The sequence below is a fragment of the Heliangelus exortis genome, chromosome 23 (assembly GCF_036169615.1).
Source record: "Heliangelus exortis chromosome 23, bHelExo1.hap1, whole genome shotgun sequence".
NCBI classification, from domain to species: Eukaryota; Metazoa; Chordata; class Aves; order Apodiformes; family Trochilidae; genus Heliangelus; species Heliangelus exortis.
In genome coordinates this window covers 1,514,757-1,522,900 of record NC_092444.1, presented here as the reverse complement: position 1 = coordinate 1,522,900, position 8,144 = coordinate 1,514,757, and positions in this window count along the sequence as shown.

Sequence of the window (8,144 nt, the reverse complement as noted above, 5' to 3'; positions counted from 1 at the left end):
CACAGAATTCCTGGGATCACATCCCATCACATCCCAACTGCACAAAGCTCCTGGGATCACACATCCCATCATCTCCCAACTGCACAGAGCTCCTGGGATCACACATCTCATCACCTCCCACTGGCTCCCAACTGCACAGAGCTCCTGGGATCACATTCTATCACATCCCATCATCTCCCAACTGCACAGAATTCCTGGGACCACACATCCCATCACCTCCCAACTGCACACAGCTCCTGGGATCACATCCCATCACCTCCCACTGGCTCCCATCAGCTGGATCCCCCACAACTCAAGGGAGCACCTGGCAGGAGGAACAAGCCCTCACCTCTAAAAAAAGCAGTGCCCTCTCCTAGCCCTGAGAAAGAGAGGAGTAGAAGTGGTTTATTTATTTAGACTTTCAACACAACTTTGACAGCATCCTGTGCTGGGGGATTTCAAATCTTGCAGCCTACCCTGGGTAGGCACAAGGACAGCAGAACTTCTGTGTGTTTAATAGATCTAGTGAGATGTGGCAGGTAGCAGAGGATTATCTGGGTTAGTCGATGAGAGAAGCTGTAGGGAACTGCAGAGGGAATTCACTGCTAACACAGCCCAGTTTCCCTGCAAAAGAACCTGACTGTTGAGGAATGGAAGCTCAGGAATGCCACAGGGATCAGCTGAGCCACTCTGCATCCCCAAATTCACTGGAACCACGCTGGGGAAAGCCCCTGGGGGCACTGGACAGCTCAGTCACAGTTATTAAATGCTCAGAGAAACAACTCAAGGTTTGCTGTGCAATGGGCTAAACAAATATTGTGTTATTACAGCACTAAGTGTCAGCTGGCAGGGCTGCCCTGCTCTAAATGTTGTCTCGGAAATAAATATTCCACCTCTGAGCTGGAAGCAATGAAACAGGAGAAAGGGAATAATCCATAGGTGTGTGATGGCCAAGGAGCTCCCCAGCCATCCCACCCAGTGCAGAGCCCTCCTTGGGGCTCCCAGAAATGGCCAGAATGGGAGTTAAGTACCAGCAGCTGGAGACTTTCCAGATGTGCACCCAGATGTGCAGCATTTACAGCCAGCAAAGCCTGGCATGGGGCTCAGCCCAGGGAGTATCCACCAGGAAGCATTTCCGTGGGATGAGCTTGGGGGAAGATGCTCTGGGTGGTGAGAGAGGAGGTGAAGGGAGGGAGAGACCTTGTCCAGGTGGAGCAGAAAAAAGTGGAGGGAGGAAAGTGGTTGGCAAGGGCTTGCAGCTCAACTCTTCCCTGCTAAAGTGCTGGCCAAGGAGGCCCTGGAGCAGGTGGCATATGGCCTTGGGCTCCTTGGGCAGAGGATGCCAGATCCATGCCAGGGCAAAGCCCCCATCCTGCCCATCAGCAGGTTCAGCACAGCTGGAGGGGCAGGGATTTTCTCCACAGGGCTCCACTCATCTTATTGCAGCCAAAAGGAGCAAACTCCAGCCCTGGCAGGAAAGCCTCCAGTGGCCACAAGACCTGTGGGCTGAGAGAGTTTTGCACAGCACCAAAGCAGAGCTGATGTAACTGGACAGAGCCTTTTGTTGGCAGCTCCTTTGTGCTCCAAGTGAGGCTGGGTACAACAGACCCATCCAGCTCTCCCCATCTGCAAGAGGCTCCAGGGCCAGAGAAGAGAAGGTCTGGGAAGCACAAAGAACAGAAGCAGACAGCCTGCCCAGACCAGGCTTCCCATATGCTGCAGGGCTCAAAGCATCCCTGATCCAGGGGATGAAGGAAAATATCAGCCAACAAACTTGACTGGGGGCTCCTGAGGAAGAGGACAGGGACAGAATGATCCTCTTGGAGGTGGAAAGGTCACTGTCTGGACTGACCTCAGTCAGTCTGGACTGACCCTCAGTGCTGGGCATCTCAAGGGAGACCAAGAGGGGAAGGGAAATGAGGCAAATCCCTGCATTTATGCTCTGAACAGACTGATCCTTACTAACCTTGAGGCCCTTCAGACTTTGCCTTTCCCAGGGTACAGTAAAACCCAGTCCCTTGGAATGTTATTCTCCTGTTGCAGGCACTCTGCTTTTTTTCCAAAAGCATCTGGCACCTGAAAAGGGAGGATTCATCCCACAGGGCCCAGCTCCAGCCTGAGCTCTCAAAGCTCCTGTGCTGCCTCACAGAGGGTGGCACCCAGCCAAGGGGGGCACAGGACCCCCCCCAACCCCCTGACCCTGGGAGAAAATCTGCAAAAATTGCATTTTCAGAAAGACAGATTGTTCCTTCCAGTCCATGACTCCACATGACACTGTGCAGCGACCTCTTTCATTCTCTAGGTTTTATTTTTACAGAGAAAAAAAAAAAAAGAATATATGCAGCATAATAAGAAATGGGGAGTGACCAGTACCTGCAGCCAAGAGCAGGATGGACCCTGGGAAATGCAGCTTCCTTTTGGGTAGGACACAGATGTTGTTACCACTGCAGTTTGCTCTGACATCCACAGCCACCAAAAAGGACCTGAATAGGGTATGGGGTTTATGATCTTCTCACAGTGACTCAGGGAACCCTTGGTGTGGCCTCTGCAGAGCCCTGGCTGGGGGTGAGCACACACCCAACCCCTGCAGGTTCTCACCAAGGGGACAGAGCTGGCTCCAAGCAGCAGATCTGAGCCTGAATGCACCTGGTTTTACACTGTTCCTGGATTTACACTGTTCCCCTTCACTGTGACAACACTCAAACAGGGACCACAAGGGATCACAGTCAGAATGCAGCCAGCACTTGGGTGTTCTCCTGATGAGAGGGTGGGAAATCAAGCAACTTCTTGTTGTTCCACACCTTTACTCCTCCTCCAGAGTTTTTCAGGGACAAAGGGAGATGAGCTTCACTTAACATCCCCTCTGCAGGTACTGGCTCCCAAATGCAGGCTGGGACAATTCATCCCCTGCTCCAGGGCCCTCCTTGCCTCTGCTGTCCCCATCCCTGCACTCAGCTTCCACACCCCCTGTGTCCAGGCAGGTCTCAGATGCTCTCCAGCAGTTGCCCCCTTGCTCTCCTCCTGGCCAAAGAGGGTGCCAAGCTTTTTCCTCAGTTCCCCTCAGTGACAGATGTGCATTACCCTCTCCACAGGTAGACACAGCCCAATTTTAGGTTCTTCTTTAAGTCCAGGGCTAGAAGTTGTCCTTTTCAGGGCTTGGAGTTGTGCTTCTGCTTGGTGGTGGCTCAAGATCATAGAATCACAGAATGGGCTGGGTTGGAAGGGACCTCAGAGCTCATCAAGTCCAACCCTTGCTCCACTCCCCCCGTGGTTCCCAGCCCATGGCACTGAGTGCCACATCCAGGCTCTTTTGAAATAGCTCCAGGGATGGAGAATCCACCCCTTCCCTGGGCAGCCCATTCCAATGGCTGAGCACCCTCTCCAGAAAGAAATTCTTTCTAATGTCCAACCTAAACCTCCCCTGGCACAACTTGAGACCTCTTGTGCCCTCTTGTCTTGCTGAGAGTTGCCTGGGAAAAGAGCCCAACCCCCCCCTGGCTCCAACCTCCTTTCAGGGAGTTGGAGAGAGTGATGAGGTCTCCCCTGAGCCTCCTCTTCTCCAGCCTCAACACCCCCACCTCCCTCAGCCCTTCCTCACAGGACTTGTGCTGGATCCCTTCCCAGCCTCCTTGCTCTTCTCTGGACCTGCTCCAGCACCTCAATCTCCTTCCTGAGCTGAGGGGCCCAGAACTGGACACAGGACTCGAGATCTCTCCACATCTGCCAGCCCAGGAGCTGCCTAAGGCCTGGGAAGTCCAAGAGAAGCTTCAGCAAAGGTGCAGAGGCACCTGGCCACAAGCTCCAATCCTCAAGACCTTGAGCACCATCTCCTGGTCATTCCTGGATTCAGTGGCAACTTCACCTCATGCTTCCTCCATTTCAGCATCACCACAAAGCCTGGGGAACAAGGGCACACATGCACCTGAGGAAGAGAAAGATTGGAGCCCTTCAAAACATGAGCAACACTTCCAGAGGGTCATATGCTTGCTGCCCCCACGCCCCCAGAAAAAAAAAAAAAAAAAAAAAAAATGCCATGCAGAACATCAGCTCCTCCAAGATGCTCCCCAGGGGCCACCCCTTGCTGTTCCCTTCTCTCCAAGCTGTAACAGGAATGACAAAAATCTCCTTGGCACAACCACACTGGGACCCTCCTGGAGGACCAGCTCAGCCAGCACAAGATGCTGCTGGAAAACCCCAGTCTGCTCATCTCCTGTACTGGGGGGCTCTGGGCAGGGTGAGCTGATGGGTGCTGCTCACCCAGAGGGTTTGGGGCTGTGGGATGTGGTGGGGTCACCACTCAGGGTGTAAATAACACAGCACAGTTCAACATTTTGGCATGAGGGGAAGGAAGATAAATGCTCCCAGTCCCCTCAGAGCCACAGGAACCCTGCATCTATCTAATTGCACTTCATAATAGATTCAGCAAACCATTAATTATCAGATTATATTTCAGGAAAGTGCAGATAAAAAAAGCTTTATGAAATTTAGCCTTAAAGGGGACAGCACATGCTGCAGTGAAGCTGTTGGGCTGGCACCAGAGAAGCAGAAGTTGCCACGAGGTGTCTGAACGCAGGGTACAAAGCCATGCCCTGTGTGCCAAGGGGAACGGAATCACAGCAGCCACTGCACTCAGAAACACCTTCACTGCTCTCTGTCCCTTGGCACTACTCAGGAGGAGCCCTGGCATGCAGGCACAGCCCCTGCTCCTTCCTCAGATCATCACAGGATGGAGAGGGTTGGGACCTTCAAGCTCACCCAGTTGTTACTGGGTTTAATTGCCAGGCCAGTGTTAAACCGTGACAGGGGTGTGACATCTGTGGCCAGGAGTCTGCTCAAGGCTCAGGTAGGGTTTGTGGGAGCAGGGTGCAAGCAGTGGTGCCTGGATAATGCACTAAAGTGAGAGCCTGGAGTCTCCTCTTCCTCCCTGCAGCTCTGTGAGCGCTGTGTGTGGGAAATGCAGCTCAGCTAATTTCTCCCGCCCCACCGAGCGCGACTCCTTTCTGATTAGTTCTTCCCTAATTGGTTTTCCACATGGCTCATCAAGGAAAAGTGGGGCTACTGGCAAATTTTAACAGCCTCCCAAAATAATCAAGCTGTTCCAGTTCTGCAGCTAGTTCAGCAGGGTGAGGAAGAGGAGCTGAGTCTCTTTGCCTTCCCTATTCCAGCTCAAAAGACCCCGGTGGTTCCCCAGGCTGGGTTTAGTGGTGCTCAGCAGCCTTGGTGCCACCAGTGTCACCTTGGTGTCCTGCCTGTCCCCCCAGGGATGCAGCACCACAAGCTGACAGAGCACTTCGATGAGAAGCCCTTTCCAGCTTAAGGGAGGTGAAGCAGAGGAAAAGATGGGAAATGAGTGAAGGAAAACCACTGCTCCACTGCTGTGAATGGAATGGAGAGGAGGAGACTGGGCTGCATCAAAGAAGTGTGAGCAGCAGGGCCAGGGAGGTGAATCTCCTCCTCTGTTCCACTCTTGTGAGACTTCCCTGGGGTGCTGGGTCCAGTTCTGGGGTCCCCATCAGCAGAAGGAGCTGTTGGAGCCAGTGCAGAGGAGGCCCTGGAGCTGCTGGGAGGGCTGGAGCAGCTCTGCTCTGGAGCCAGGCTGAGAGAGTTGGGGGTGTTGAGGCTGGAGAAGAGAAGGATCCCATGGGGAGACCTTAGAGCACCTTCCAGTGCCTGAAGGGGCTCCAGGAAAGCTGGGGAGGGACTTGGGACAAGGGCCTGGAGGGATGGGATGAGGGGGAATGGCTTGGAACTGGGAGAGAGAGGGGAGATTGAGATGAAACATTAGGAAGAAATTGTTTGGGGTGAGGGTGCTGAGCCCCTGGCCCAGGTTGCCCAGGGAATTTGTGGAAGCTTGGAAACATCCTTGGCCAGGTTGGAGGGGGCTTGGAGCACCCTGGGCTGGGGGAGGTGTCCCTGACCATGGCAGGGGTGTGGGACTGGATGGGATTTAAGATCCCTTCCAACCCAAACCATTCAGGGACTCTATGCTGTCCCATCACAATGGCAGCACGTGGCTCTGCCCAGAAGTGGCTGTAGCCATGCAGAGAATGATGCATGAAGAAGTGGTCCCTGAGTTTCTCCAGCTGCACATATCAGGGGCTGGACCAGACAGCAAGAGCCAGGGCCAGATTTTCCAGAGAGCTTTCTCCTCAAACTGCTCCTCCCAAGCATCTGCCTCCTGGTCAGACACGTGAAGTTATGGCCATGCTTAGATGTTTGAAGATCTGAGTCTCAGGTGTAATGGTAAGAGTGGATATCCAGCCATTAAGGACTCTCAGAACACTTCCCAGATGCAAACCCTTTGAAAGGGAACACATAATCTTGCTCTGACCCTTTTGAGTCTTCCCGTTAAGGCCCTGAGGTATTTTGAATTGCTCATTACATTGGCTTCTTACAAAGTCTAATGCTTTGCTGAGTTCCTCTAACACCATCATCTCAAAAAGCAAAAGCTGGAAAATTCACCTAGGATCTCAGTCCACAGAAAAGACCCACAGGGAATGCACATGTGGAAGAAATCAAAATAAAAACAGATATCTTTGGCTTCTTTGCTCTAATGAGACCCATTCAGCTGTGTGGCCATGGAAACCAGTGCAGACTTCTCCTTCTGCCAATGCAGAGGAAACTGAGCCTGTGCTCCCAAAGCTTTATTTCTGCCTTCCTCACTGTGGGAAGAGCCCAAATTGTCCTCCCTGCACACTGATACTGCCCTGGGTTTCCAACCAACAAGAAACAAGGTTCTATATTCCAACAGACTTGGAAATTGAAAGATTTCCAACCACTGACCTCCAACTCCCATCAAAACCAGGTGGGCAGACTGGTTTCCAGTTGGTCCTGCTCTGTCAAAATACACACTCTTCACCTCCAAGGTCTCTTCCCACATCCCTAAAACTAACAAATGCTATCAGTCCTGAGTGAAGCATCTTTAAAGCCCCCAGATATGTTAAATGTCAAAAAGAGTGACCTTGCTGAGCAGGCTGAACGTGGGTAAAGGGAGGAACACCAAGAAAACTGGAAATGTCCCAAAGAAGCACTGTGGCAGCAAGGGTGCAACCTGAGGCAGAAAAAAAGGGGTTTTGCTCATGGTCCTCCTGCTCTCATGCCTGGGGAAATGTTCTTCAGGATTAGAAACCTGGACAACACCACCAGTCTGTAATTTCAGAAAAGCCTGGGGAGCTCTCAACTTCTTTTTCCCTTCCTCCTTTCTCCCTTATGAGGAAAGGCTGAGGGAGCTGGGTCTCTTTAGTTTGGAGAAAAGGAGACTGAGGGGTGACCTCATCAATGTTTTCAAATATGTAAGGGGTGAGTGTCAGGGAGATGGAGTTAGGCTTTTCTCAGTGGTGACCAGTGATAGGACAAGGGGTAATGGGTGTAAATTGGAGCATAGGAGGTTCAAGTTGAATATCAGAAAAAATTTTTTTACTGTAAGGGTGACGGAGCCCTGGAACAGGCTGCCCAGGGGGGTTGTGGAGTCTCCTTCACTGGAGACATTCAAAACCCACCTGGACATGTTCCTAGGGGATGTACTCTAGGGGGCCCTGCTCTGGCAGGGGGGGTTGGACTAGATGATCTTTCCAGGTCCCTTCCAACCCCTAGGATTCTATGATTCTATGATTCTATGATTCATGGAGAGCTCCATAAAGAGGCTCCAGGAGCAGCTCCCCAGCTTCTGGGGGATGCTTTTTGAAAGCAGCCAGTGCAATATAAACATCCTGGATGGCAGGAGGAACCCTGCCCCTTAGGGGAACACATCCTCAAAAGGCTTGCAAGGGCTGGGTACCATGAGGCAGAAGAATGGGGAGATGTGTTGCAAAACTGATGTGACAATAAGATCAGGTGTGAGATTGCTGAACTTGCAGGTGTCTTTACTGGCATGAAAGCCACCCAGCATGGCTAGGCCAGGGCAGTGATTCCCTTCCACCTGGCAGGCAGAATCTCTCCCCAAAACCCAGCCTAAATTAGGGTGAAGCCAATGTTCTGTACACCATTAAGTCCGAGTCACCCAGACATCCCCCAGTCAGCTTCCATCCCTGGAGATACCTGGAGGTTGGAGGTGACCCTGAGAGCTTTCCTGTGAGATAAGATCAGACTGAAGCAGCACAACAAGTTTGAGAGGCAGGAATTTAGCATGGCCAGGACCATAACTTGGTGGCCATGCCCCTGGCTGA